Source organism: Lagopus muta, chromosome 7, assembly GCF_023343835.1.
Source record: "Lagopus muta isolate bLagMut1 chromosome 7, bLagMut1 primary, whole genome shotgun sequence".
NCBI classification, from domain to species: Eukaryota; Metazoa; Chordata; class Aves; order Galliformes; family Phasianidae; genus Lagopus; species Lagopus muta.
Window position 1 is genome coordinate 49,194,716 of NC_064439.1, and position 14,194 is coordinate 49,208,909.

Genomic DNA, 14,194 nt, shown 5'->3' on the forward strand with positions numbered 1-14,194 from the left:
AAAGCAGACAGACAAAACTGAGGTAAGTGTGTTCCAGAAGGACCTTTCCATAAGAATGGCAAGAGTTTGGCTTTTTTTGTTTTGATGGGTTGTATTTTTTTTGTTGCTTTTTTTCTTTAAAGGAAATCCTGTATAAATCTAAGGGGAAAAAAAAAAGTGCTCCTGAAGCTGTGTCTTCTAGCATTTTCTAGGATGATGTAAATTTGCTTCTCCAGCTTGCAGGGAAAATAAGTTGAACTGTGTATAATAGGATTTGGTACATCCTGAGAGAGTCATCCAATATGTGATCCATTTGCATCATGAACTCATGCTTTAGCCTACTTCTGTGCCTCAAACTGCTAGGTTTACCTGCTTGAAGTGCTTCTTCAGTAAGCATTTTCTCTCCTCTTTCTCCTCCAAGAAGTCGAAGATGCTTTCTTACATTGGCAGGATTAAAGCTTTCCATGGGATTTCACTCCCCAGTTAGCTTAACATGCTGGTAATCCTATTGCCAACTTTTGTGTAATATGCTGTGTTATAAAACTGCAGGCCAGACAGATTTATACCAAGCTATAAAGTTGTCTTCCATTGTGTACGAAACTAATATTGAATTATGCTAACTCACTTTTTTCTTCTTTTAGAGCTTTATAAACCCAAGGGACTTTCAGAAATATTGGGTAGGGGCTCAGCGGTCTGTTTGGTAGCTTCTGAAGCCTCCTGATGAGCACAGCTTAACAAAGGCAACTTCCAACAGTTTTCTTTGATTCTGAAAAAGCATCGTGGTGTGCAGGAAGTGCTTTCCCATTCAGAGGGACATCAGCGTCAGTGCAGTGCGGAGAATAAACACTGCAAGTTCAAATGACAGTCGTAGTACGCTAACACACAAGCTGTATCTGAGCCTTACAGTCATATTAATCTGCAGGAATATTTTATCTATGTATGAAACTGGCTTACTGATAATCTTGGGTTCCTCTCGGGGACACTGAGCTTTGCCACTCTGACTTTGCATTTTACTAACACTGGTAGGAAAGGCACCAATGCTGTCAGTGCAGAGTTCAAGCTAACTTTTGCTCTAAATACATTGACCAAACTGGAATATTTCTGACTGAAGCTTCTGTGTCAGTAAAGTTCAAACTCTGAGATCTGCCCATGGTCAGGCACATGATGAGACTTCTGATTTTCACAGGATCTTACTAACCACTGGTACAATCCATTTAGGGAGAATATTCAGAAGATCCAATTTTGGTACTGCTTGCTAGGGTCTTTTTTTTTTCTTTTTTCTTAACCTTTTCTTTCTTCCATGTATAATGGAAAAATACCAAAGCTTACGTTGTTGGAAAAAACCTTAGCAGGGTTTTTGTTCTGCTTTCCACAGTTACTGGGGTGGTTTGCTATCACTGATTCAAAACAAGGTTGCCTTCTACCAAGATCCTGGATTTTCTTACTAGATGGAAGTTGCTGGTTTTGTAGCTGCCTTCAAGCAGCTGCATAGCTGTAGTTTTGCTGTGGGCTCCTGTTCGTGCAGACAAACCTCCTGTATATAAAATAAAAGAGTTTGGAACAACTCACCCTTGTGAGGAGTTAAGAGGGGAATAATGTAAGACAAATCTGAGAAGAACGAGAGCAGTGGTGGCTGCATCTCAGACCCATAACAATGATGTGCAGTGCAGGTGCTTGTTGGGTCCGTGCTTTGATTTGTGCAACACTGTTCTGCAATATTGAGGGTTGTTTTGGTTTTGTTTTGTTTTGGGTTTTTTTGCCTGATTTCTGCTTTACTTAATATGACAGGGTGTTATAAATAAGGAATGGAAGGAGGGATAGTTTACAACATAAAACTATGTGCTAATGGTAAGCAGGCTCCAGAATGCTATTACAATGTCTGGAAAATCCTTCATTGCTCCACTGTTCCCCTTGCTGTCAGCTAACAGAGGTGAGGAGGAGGATGTGTGTTTGATAATGCCCAGCAACAGGAACTACTTTGGAACTTTCCTTGGAAAGAGAATCCAGCCTGTAGCAGACAGTCTGTTAGAATTATTTTTTCAATCATTTTTGTGTGCTTCATGCTAGAAGCTTCAGAAATTTGAGTTCCTACGTGGTTTGGCATTAGCTGCAGTTTAACTTAGTTTTCCCTAATTGCTGATATTCTAACAAAATGTTGGTTGTTTCCTTATAGTCTGGCAACACAGCATTCATTTTAAAGCATGTTCAGAGGGCAACAGCTCATCTCAGTGTTTATGGGTGGAGTTTTTAAGTGAGCCAGGGGAATGGCGAGAGACTTGTTGGATCTGGGAATAAAATCTGCTCTTTGCTAATAAAGCACAGTAAGGAGGATGTCCCCACCTGGGCAAATGTGTAACAGAGGTGGCTGTAGCTGCATGGGGAGAGGCAGATGTGCGTTCATCTACTGAGCCAGTGTCTCTGGGTTGCCTGAGGATGTGTGACTTTGGAGGCTGATTCTTTAGGAAACAGTTGTTTCCAGTGGAAATGGCTGTATATATATACGTGTATGTGTATATATATATAAATATGTATATTATCAGAATGCAGATTTAGAATTATGCAGGTCCTCCACTTAATGAGCTTGCTTGCAGTCATGTTTTTCCTCCCAATCTATCTTTCTTCTTTATGGCAGATAGCAAAGAGGGTGGAGGAAGCTGCTTTCTTCTAGGAGCCATCTGATGGGGTGCAGCCTTCCAGGGGCACGTAGTTGGAAAAGGAAGAAATGGGAAGGCCCATGGGTGTCCTAGCTAACTGGTGACAGCCAGGATTTTTAATGCTGTACTTTAGACAGGGACTGCAATTCTGGAGATGATGAATTGGTATTTGCCTTCAACCACTGTCAGCATGTCTGGTATGCTTCTGGTACTTATTTTTGGTTTTCTCTTGTCTGTTGAAGACTTATGAAGACAATGCAAAAAAATGGGAGACTGTTCTGTAGAAGGCTGCCAGACTAATGCATTTAATATTAGTCATTCCTTTTGTTTTGTTTTTTTAAATAAGCTTGAAACAGTAATCCTTCTTTGGTAAGTACCAAAATGCCTACTGAAATGGCCTGGGGGAGTGTAAAAAAGTGATGAACACCATACCATTTCTACAGGTACCTGTGGGCTGTTGTAGCTGCTGCAAGTGTCAGAAGGGCCTTGAGAAGACAGGGCCACCTGCTCATAGATGCTGGTGGCAGACACACACTGTATGTGGTGGGGCAAGAGGCTTGGAGAACTTGACTGCCCCTGTTCTGTTAGGTGAGGACTAAGTAGATAAAAATGAGGCTGTGGCACTGCTTCTGTTTTGCAGCGTTAACTAAATCTGCAAGGCAACAAGGGTATTTTTCATCAACTTCCCAAAAACTTCATAAATGTGAAGCATCCTTATGCCTAGCTGAAGGATCTAGATTGGGGGTGCTAGTGAACACCCAACAAACCTCTCCATCTGGTCCTACCCTGAGGACAGGGGTCCACAGGCACCACTGCAGAGCTGCCCTAATACTAGGACACTGCTGTTAGTGTATACTTTCTTTCAGTATCCAAAGGGGATCTCTAAGAAAGAAGGGAACAGACTCCACTAGAGTCTGCTGTGACAGGACAAGGGGAAACTGTCTCAAACTGAAACGGGGCAGATTTAGGTTGGATGTAAGAAAGGAGTTGTTGATAGTAAGGGTGGTGAAGCACTGGAACAGGTTGCCTCTGATGTGGTGAATGCCACGTCCTTGGAAACACTTAAGGTTGGGCTGGAGGGCTCTCTGAGCAACTGATCTAGCTGTGGGTGTCCCTGTTCACTGCGGAGGAGTTGAACTAGATGGCTTTTAGGGATCCCTTCCAACTCAGGGATTCTATGATTCTAGCTCCTGTCACTGCATTACACACAGGTTGCAGCATGGTGCTTCCCATGTCAGGAACAGCTGCTGCAGTCACCGGGGCAATACCCAAGTCCAAATGGGACAGTGCTGTTGGCTCCTTAAATGCTTCTGTTTGCTGATGTATCAGCAGGCAGAAGAAATCATGTTTAGAACGAGCTCCTTGCTGTATTTGTTTAAATAATTTATAATCCTCTAGTCACATGAGTGCACTTATGACGATGGAGTGCAGAAGAAAATGTACGAATGTTTTTCATTACCTTGCATTATATTTTGATGTTAAGATCTTGATCCTTCTGTGTGAAAGTGAGATTAAAAACGAAAGTATTTAATCTTTCCATAATGCAACTAGATTATCCCTCTTGCACTCAGAAATGCGTATCGTAGTTGGCTGCGGTTATTTTTTAAGCAAAATCAGAAAAGAAGCAGCAAGAAGAAACCACAGAGTTAGGTGTTTCCACTGATTACCTTTGTTCTTCCTTCTCTTAGATGCTGCAGGTAGCATCTCTTGCAGCTAACACATGGCTCACGCAAGTGTGCTACACCAGCCAGGCAGTGCTGCCATAATCCAGTGGAGGTTTCAAGTCAGGTGCTTTTATTTGAAGGTAGAAATGAATGATGTTCCTTCAGCTGACAGTTCCTTTTCCCCACTATGTGCCTGGAAGCACAGTGCTAACATCTGACGTGGGAATGGCAGAGACCAGACCTGACCCTCCTGGATCTGTGGCTGTTGGTCTTTCCAAGCAGCAAGCCCAGTGCTGTGCTTGGTTGCATTGGTAATGCCACAAACTGCTGAAAATTTCATATTTGCACCCAGCTCACTCACATCAGAGCTGTTTGACTGTAACAGGGGTGCTGTGGTAACACCAAGCAGCAGATCTGGTGCCTGCGTCAGGACTAAAATGAGACAGCCCTGAGAAATGGAATGGAAAGTCCGATAACAGAGCAAAATACTTCTCAGGACCATTATGGAACTTGGGATAATGTATATGCTTGGAAATATTACGGCTTAATTTCACAAAGTGACAGAAGACCTCAGAAGGACCTGTGTGACTTCTGTTACCTTGGTGTCCAACTGATGGTTGGATCGGGCAAGTTCTGCTGCTCACAGTGTTGGTATGCACGCAGATGAGCAGAATTCATCTTGGTTTGAAGTGACTGTGTCCAAAGGCACTGCTACCTGTGTAAAGCTGATTTTTCTGTGATGATGCATTTCACAGAGAGAAGAGGCTGAAATCAAGGACCACGTTGTAGTGACTTATTCCAGCCTTACAGAAAAAGGAAGCACTGTGAGTAAACTGAAGCAAGTGCCTTTTTTGAACAAAGTTAGCTGAAATCAAATTGTGACAGCCTCCAGGCGCAAGGCACAGCAGCGTGCATCGCAGGGGGTTTTGCTGCACACACGGCACAGAGCTTGTTCAGTGCCCATCTGAACAGTGATACAGCCACAAATTGGGCTCTCTAGAGCACAGCACGTTGATGCAGCATGGAATGTGTAGCTTGAGATTGATTCCCTTTCACCTAAAGCTGGAGCCTCTGCTTCTGCACCGCCCCTGCTGTGGTTTTCCCACTTGCAGTCACTGGTGAGGGACTCTTGAGACTTGATAAGTGCAGTGGAGATATTAATTTTTATCTTCATCTCTGCATTTGTTCTGTTGCAACTTCCTACATCTCTTTACTTTTTGACACATAAAATGTTACTGTTTTAGCATTCTGTTAGTGCTGGATGGCTGCAGGCCATTCTATATGTGGCTCTTCATTCATAATTAATGCAGTCAAAAAACTGAAATGGGCTTTTGTTTCGGGTTGCAGTCTGAGGATTCTGACTGCCTTTGAAATGAAACTTGAAATGGTGTCTGCAAAAAAACTCCACATTTCTAATCTATGTAGTGTTTTGTTGGCGAAGCCTCTGAAGGCTCCTGTACGTAATACAGGATGTCTGCTGTAAAGCTAGAAATGTCTTTATGGTTCTGCACCTTCATTTTTAAAGCTGAATGTTTAACACCTCTGAAAATTAGCCTCCCAGCTTCTGAGGCAGAAGTCTGTATTTTAGAGTAGGATTATCACCTTCCCAGTAAGTCTCAAGTTGTTCAAAATGTTACTTTTCATCCCTGAGACTGAGAGGGAGATCAGTGTGAATGGTGTTAGTTTGCCTCGAGAGCTGGGGGCAATGAATCTGAGGCAATACCTACAAGAATTCTTGGAAGATAAACAGACTTTTTGCAGCACAGATACTGCTGTTAACTCAGGCTCCAAACTTTCTGTCTTTGCTATGCTGACCTAGGGAAGCTTTTCCTGTTTGCAAAACGATTTGCCAAAGCATTTGTATAAGGAACTAGCATGGCTCAAAACAGTCGCTGCCCTTTTTGTTTAGGGCTTCACCCTGATGCCAAATGAGAAGTTGCAGGCTGTTTGCTGCTCCCTCTGCTGGTCCCAACACGTTTGAGTGAGTCAAGGTCTTGGTACGTTTGGACAGAGCTCAGTCAGCAGAGAAAGCACATCCTGTGTTCAGAAGTGACACGGAACTTTGAATATTTGAATAGGACTCTGCATTTTGAGTCTGGGTGGAAGGAGGGTGGCACACAGTTTTCAGACTGCTTCAGCAACAGATCAAATTGGTATCAACCAGTTCCAGTCTGAAAGCTTTGTAAAGAATAGCTTGCTTTCTCAAAGTAGTTCGGGCAAAAGCAACTATGCATATGCCTCCCACCAGCAGATAATATGTCTGTTCCAGAAGGGACTTTTCATGTGCTGAAAAGCCACAAAGCTCTGCTCAGTTTGTTGTTAGCTAGCAATGGTGCCTGCAGAAAGGAAATAGACGACAAAGCTTTGAAGAGATTCTGTTTGTTTCAAGTGAACTGCTTTAAAGCAAAGAGAAGAGATTTAGAGAGATCAGTGTGCATACTCTATAGGAAAATGATTCTATTAATCCATAAAAAGCCTTGGGATATCTTGTTTCTTGTTCTCCTCATTATCTGACTGAGAAAATGTGCTGTGGGTCAGGAGCATTTTCCATCTAGATGCAAGAGGGTGAAAGTGAGTCCCTGCTAATGAGCGTTGTTCAAGAGCAGAGAAACGTTTCTCAATTAACCTGCTTCAGTTCAGTCAGTCAGAACTCCATCCAGTGTGGAATGTTTGGTACTGAACACTTACAAAAGCCAAAACCCTAACAGCAATTGACTAGCTGAAGATGTACAGTAGAAGTACTTCTTGTTTTCCACCAAGTTCACAGCCCTCCTATTACAGGCAGCCACATCATTAACAGTGAAATCCCTTCCTTAAACTGATCAAGGCTGCTGGGCTTCACTGTTAGGTTTCTTCTACTAGGCCCCAAAAACCCCATTGTTTTCATAAGTAATAAATGCCCATTTGCAGGCTGCACTATGACTGTTTATGACTACCTGCACTAACTCTGTCTTTTAGTGCAACTAGTTCTTCTTTCTGGCATTTTTCTTTTCCTTTTCTACTCTCAAACTAATTTACAAAACCATACAACTTCCCCCTTGTCTTTGTTATGCTACACTAACCATGCTCTGCCAGTCTCTCCCAAAAATAGGAACTTGGTACCACTGATCTTCATAGCCTTTTCTGCACCTGCTGTACATTCATCATCCCCTGAGTAGAATGAAAACAATGACTGACTGAAATAAGGCATTAATCTTAACTCTTTCTTGGTATACAGGTTGCATTTGCCATTTTCTATGGTAAATTCATTTGTGCCATGACCAGTTAAGGTCTTCATCCTTCAGTCTTTTCCAACTGTGGATATCCCAATTCACAGAGGTGTTCCTCTGGTTGGAAGAACAAAACAAAACACAAAACAACCTAACATTGTAATTCTGAACGTTGCTAGCTTTTCCATGGTGCATAGGGAACCTTGAGTCATTGCACTTCAGTCACCAGACAATCTGAGCACAAGGTACAAGTAAAACAGCAGTCAAGAAATAGCAGAGGTATTAACAACTACAAAAAGAAAGCACAGTTGGACCTCCTACTACCTGTTTAAAACGGTGAGAAGACATTTGTGTATTTATTTCTTCAGGGAGTAAAAATAATGCCTCTCTTCTAAGATTCCATGCTAAGCAAACAAAAACAAATGCCACACGAGCCCCCTAAGATAATAAACTACCTGAATTCATGGCAGGTATTAGAGACACTACAAGAGACTCCATTAAATTAAAAAAAAAATTCCAGCTCTCCATATGCTTGGGAGAACAGTATTATTTTTGTAAGAAGAATCATAATAGCAGGGTGACATGGAAGACTAGAAACAAAACGTCAAAGATCTCTAGATAACTGAAGGAAAAGAATCATAGACACCAGGTTGCAGCTTTGGAGATGTTTGTTGTTTTGCTTTTTATTTCCAGTGTTTGCCACTGTTTTCATCTGCTGGGCACACAGTAACACTTTGCAGAATAACAGCTAGCTGCAAACACTATTCCTGAGGTGTAAGTTTTTGGCTTTGTTATGGAGCATCAGGCCAGACCTGCCCAGAGTGCTGATTTCCACACCATCACAGCAAACACTGCTAAAATGAATCTTCTCATTTGATTCTCTTCTCCCCTCCTATTTACTCTTCACCACCAAGCCTTGTGAAAACAAGTCCTGATGAACCCTACACTTCAGGAATGTCACCCTATGTCAGGAATCCATAGATTTTTATAAGTTTTCACTGTCAAATCCTTAGCCTCCGCTGCTTGCTGGCTAAGAGCTGCTGACACTGGCATGACCACTGTTGGTAAATCATTCTGTAATCTGGCATAGCTACTTTCAAGGCAGAGTAAACTCAATGTCATCAGAAACTTTGCTGCTGTAGGAAGCTTCTCTGGAAAGTCACAAGGCACATTGCACATGCAAAAACACCAGCTCACTACTGCTAATCACACAACTCTTCCAAATAATACATTCGTGCTCCAGAAATGCCATCAAATGCTCGGGAGTAAATTGGAAATTGCAGCCTGTGTTGAATTCCCCAGATCTGTCCTACGTAATTATCCACACTCTCTGTGCCTGGCTCTGTGATGTATGGTTGTTGGCTTTATGGGCTTTGTTTTTGTTGCCTTTAATGTGCTAGCAGCCTGATGGGGTACTGGTTTGGTTGAGTGTGCTTGGGTGTGTGTCACACCATGCACTGAATGACCTCTTCATAGCTGTTGAATATTCACGAATGCTGTCAGCAAGAATGAACACCAGCAAAGCTACAACCAACCTCCAGGTCACTGCTTTCAGACTCAACCTGGAAGAGCTCCACTCACAGCAGTGGGCAAGAGATAAAGTGTGCTGCTGCCGACTTGTGCTGCTTGTTGTTTCTTTTGTGTGTGTTTGGCAGAGCAGACACATAAGTAGCATGTATGTAGGCTAGGTAAAACCAATTAGATAACAGTGTGGCTAGAAAACTACCACAGCCATAAGAAAAGATAACAAATTCTGCTTTCAAAGCACTTGGAATGGCATTCAAGATGATATGGCAGATACACCTAACAAAACCAAATCACCTGAAGAAACTGGTGCTGAGTAGTAGCAGTTTACTGGCAGTAAAGTGGCAGCTCCAGTGAGGAAATTCAAAGTAATCATGTAAAATAAAAGGTAGGAAGGACAGAAAAAAAAAAGGGTAAAACCACAGAGCTTGAGACCCCATTAGATTCTGAAATCAAGAGTCAAGAAGCTTGGAGGAAAAAATTAATGCACAAAATTGAAATTAATTTTAGTAGCGTAAGAGAACAGAATGCTTATATTTCGGGAAGTCATAGCACTGCTTTATGTGTCACCTGTTTAACAGTCACCTGGCCTTAGACTTTTGTACACTGCTTTCTGGAGCTCCCTTTTAAGCCTGTCCAGCAATCACTCCTTAATTGCACTGTGAATTATGTTTCTCTTGTGACTGTTTAGACAAAAGCAAGTCAGCATAGCAGATAAGCAATCATTTACCTTGCAAAGCCCTCCTAAGTAATATTAAACATTACAAACATTTAGCATTATAGGAGATGTGATCAGACTGACTGAACTTTGTAATGCCTCGTGTGGTCATTATCTGCTCTCACCAAAAAGCAGGCAAAGTGCTGAGTGTCCCAAGCCTGGGCTGTGGGTTCAGCTTTGCAGCATCTCTGCTGGTCTATGCACTCTTTAAGGAGGAAATCAGGCTATGTGCTACCCATGAGAAACATTCACTTGCAATGTGATGGCTGGATAGACTTGTGTGTATTTTGGATGTTTTGTATGTTTTCTAAATTGAAGCAAGCACAAACAGCAAATCAGTAGTTCCAACTACAGTTCAAGGTGCCAGCTGAGCCTTAGGAAGTCCAGATAAATAAACCAGACTCTGATCAACACAGCTGTTTTGAAAGCGTTGAGAATGGGAAAGGAAAATGAAAGGCTATGTGAAATATTTAAGAATTGCTTCTCTCTGAATATGAAACATTTCTTTATCAGCAAGACACAAAACTTCTTGGATTTCTAAAACCAGGATCTAAGGGGGTTCTTTGAATGGGGAAAGATGAATGATCCTCTCATAAAGAAGCTACAGCTTCTAGGAAGGAGCAGAGATGTGGAATCCATGAACTTTCTAGAATGATGCAGAGCTCACTGAAAGTGGATCCTCCTCCAGATGTCACACAAGCAATGATATTGGATCCATCTTCATCAGGGCTGAGTGGTCACCACACTGTTGGTATCAGGCAGCCTGCAGAGACCTCTCCCCAACCATCAATGGGGTGCTGGGGTCTGTACACCTTTCCCAGCCAGCTCACATCAACCATGAACATCCTGTGATTTTACTGTGAGTGCAACAGACCGACTGCAGCACCAACCTATGTGCTCACGTGGAGCACTCATTTCCTGCAATCCTTCTATTGGTGGCCAAGGCTTGTATGAGCCCTGATTTCCCATTTCCCACCCTCATCTCCCCTAAAGAGTTGGCATCAACTCTACTCTGAGCTCTGAGGAAGAGGGGAGGACAGAGATGAGCCTGAGCGATGAGACCCTACGCATGAAATGAAAAGGAGGCCGGAGACCCAACATGGACCTGTGCTCAAAGAGCAGATGTTCCCTTTGGCAAGATAAAAGGCATCAGGAAGCCATTCCCAGGAAAGGGCTACTGAGCACCTCTGCCATTCCTCTGCCTTCAAAACTGGGAAGCTCTCCTGCCATAGGTCTCAGCTCCCCACAATGCCACATTTTTGTCACCACGAGAAAGTATCACATTACCGTGGCGTCTCAATGTAACAAACCACTTCACTGCCTTATCTGCTGAGCCTGGGGCCAGAGCACAAGTCACTGAGCAAATTGGTTTCCCAATACAAACAGAACTTTGTAGAAGTAGGTCGAACAGAAAACACTGATGTCTGATAGCAGTGTGAACAACAGTAATAATTCATCCAGAGAGGAAGGATGGAACCTCTCTAGAACAAGAAGTGCTGGCTGATGGGGAGCAGCAGTGCAATCAAGTCAATGTAGACATGCCTGAAAGAGAGAGAGAGCCCTTGAAGGTGGATTGACATCAAATGGAAGAATGGATTGAACTGGAGCCAACTGCAGCAGGGCAGGCCCACTACAGGCACATCGTTTTTAGGCAGCTAGGACAGAAACATTTTCCAGAACCATCAAGGAGGTTTGAGGTCAATTCTCCTACCTGAGCTCTTTTTGCAAGTGAGACTTGCATTCTTTCTTCTTAAAGGGCTTGACTGATCCTCCTAACAAGAAGTGGCAGCTGACAGGGAGGCTCAGTACTAACGTGCGCATATACTCGGCCCTTCCTGACAGCAATGGAGAGCCCATGGATGTAGATCCACAACTGGAAGAAGGACTGATTGAATTGGCATCACCTGCAAGAGCTTAAGCTGTAGCTGAATCACAGGCTCACTGCTCTCAGGCAGTCAGCAAACAAACAAACAAAGAAAAAAAAGCCCTTTCTCTAAACATTGAAGGAGGGCTGAGCTCAGTCCTCTTCCCCCAAATGGCCATCCTGCTTCCACAAGGGAAAATCCCATGACCAGCTGATACAGCCCCAACTGCAAGATTGTCCCACAGGCTCACATGGTGCATCCGTTCCCTGATAATTCTTCCACTGACCCACAAAGCTTGAATTTCCCATTCTTCCCCTCATCCCTCTCAAAGAGTTGATGTCAATTCTGCACCAAGCCTTCAGTAAGAGAACAGGCTCGGGACTGGCATCCACAAGTAGTGCTGAACAGGTGTCCATGGGAAGGACCCCAGCATTCCCAAAGCTTCCAAGTAGTGTCCTTTTCCTTTGGATAAAGGGAAGATTAATCAGGACAGGAAGAAGTACTGAATGTCAACATGGAGAGCCATTATCCTTGGTATCAGGTGTTTTTTTTGAAAACTGAGCATCAAACTTTTTTCTTTTTCTTTTTAAGTTAGAAAATAAGAGAAGAAAAATAATTCAAACATCAAACAAAGAAAAACAGTCATGCCTTAGATGTTTTTCAACATTTGTCTATATTTGCATTCCCATGTGTCTTCCTGATTTCCCCAGTAAAGAAATGTCATTGCTGTGTGTTGTGTGGACCTGGCCCAGCTCTTCAGGACTGGGTAGGGGCTCACTCACATTGCATTTCAGGGCAGGTTTAGGGAATTGCCTTTGTTTGGTGTCAAGACAAGAAGGTGGACGGGGATCAGGACAGAAGCGGTGCTTCCTCCTTATACTTCACTGGCAGGAGTGAGGAAAGGGAAAGAGAGAAAGTCAACAACTTTTTAGTGCTTGTGGTTGAGTTTTTTTGCAAGTGTGCAAGGAAGGCACTATCAGTCTTCAAATACCACTTCAAATAGCAGCTATCACCCACATCCAGCAGAAAGCCATGTCCTCTGCACCCCTGTGCCCTCTCCAGCCATAGGAGCCAATACAGCTACACAGACAGAGCTGCCTAGGGAACACGTGGCCATCCCAGCCTCAGGCTGCAGGGTGTGCCCAAGCTTTCTGTCTGCCTGCTCCACTTGCATGCATTAAATCTTTGGGGCCCAATGGGATTCATCCCAGGTTAATCAAAGTGCTGGCTGATGTCATCATGAGAAGTCTCTCAATGATTTTTCAATGCTCTTGGAAATCTGGAGGGGTTCTACTTTACTGGAAACTGGCAAATATTATCCAATTTTTTCAGAAGGGTAAAAAAGAAGGCCCCGCGGATTACAGGCCTGTCAGTTTCCATTTGGTGCCTGGCAAAATTATGGGTAAGATCTAGGAATTATTTAAAAACACCTGAAAAACACTGCAGTCACTGGTCACAGCTAATACAGTTTCATGAGAGGAAAGTCCTGTTTAACCACATTAATGTCCTGGTCTGGACAATCACCAACTGCGTGAGAATTAAAAACATAGTTTTCTAGATTCTGCCTCTAGGACAAGGCAACCCATACAGACTGGGTACAGGAGGCAGGAGAGCAGCTAAATGAAAAGGGATCTGGGGGTTCTAGTCGGCAGCAATCTGAGTCAGCAACGTGTCCCGGCAGCCCAAAGGGCCAACCATACCCAGGGGTATCAGGAACAGGTTGCCCAAGGAGGCTGTGGATGCCCCATCCCTGCAGGCATTCAAGGCCAGGCTGGATGTGGCTCTGGGCAGCCTGGTCTGCTGGTTGGCGACCTGCACACAGCAGGGGGTTGGAACTGGATGAACATTGTGCTCCTTTTCAACTCAGGCCATTCTATGATTCTATAATCAGGGCCACACTGCCAGCCAGGCGAGAGGAAGGGGTTGTCCTGCTGTGCTCTGTGCTATGCAGCCTCACCTTGAGAACTATGTGCAGGTTAAGGCATTGCAGTAAGAAAACATAAAACTACAGGAGAACATCCAAACGAGGGGTACAAAGATGGTGAAGGGTCTGGAGGGCAAAGTGTATGAGGAGCAGCTGAGGTCCCTTGGTTTGTTCAGCCCAGAGCAGAGGAGCTGAGCGGAGGCCCGATGGCGGCTGCTCTGTGTGACAGTGACAGGGCTGAGGGAACAGCGTGGAGCTGTGTCAGGGGAGGGGCAGGTTAGAGAGTAGGAAGCTGTTTCTGATGGAATTCTAGAAGGGTCTCCAAAATATTGTTAAATTTCTGGTTAGTCCTGTGTGGAGCCAGGAGTTAGACTCAATGATCCTTGTGGGTTCCTTCCAACTTGAGATACTCTATGATTAATATTTAGTAGTATTTAGTATTCTGGATAAAATGGGAATAGCAAAGAGAACTGTTCTCATGTACATACAGAAAAAGTACAGAATGTGTAAATTTTATGATATTTTGCTAAAGCAAGCAACAACACAGAAACAAACAAAGAAGACCACAAACAAAACCCCACTTCAATTCACTACTTTAAAACTCTTATTTTTGTGTAGTCTCCCCTTTGCTTTCACCTAATTTGCAGTTGTACAAAT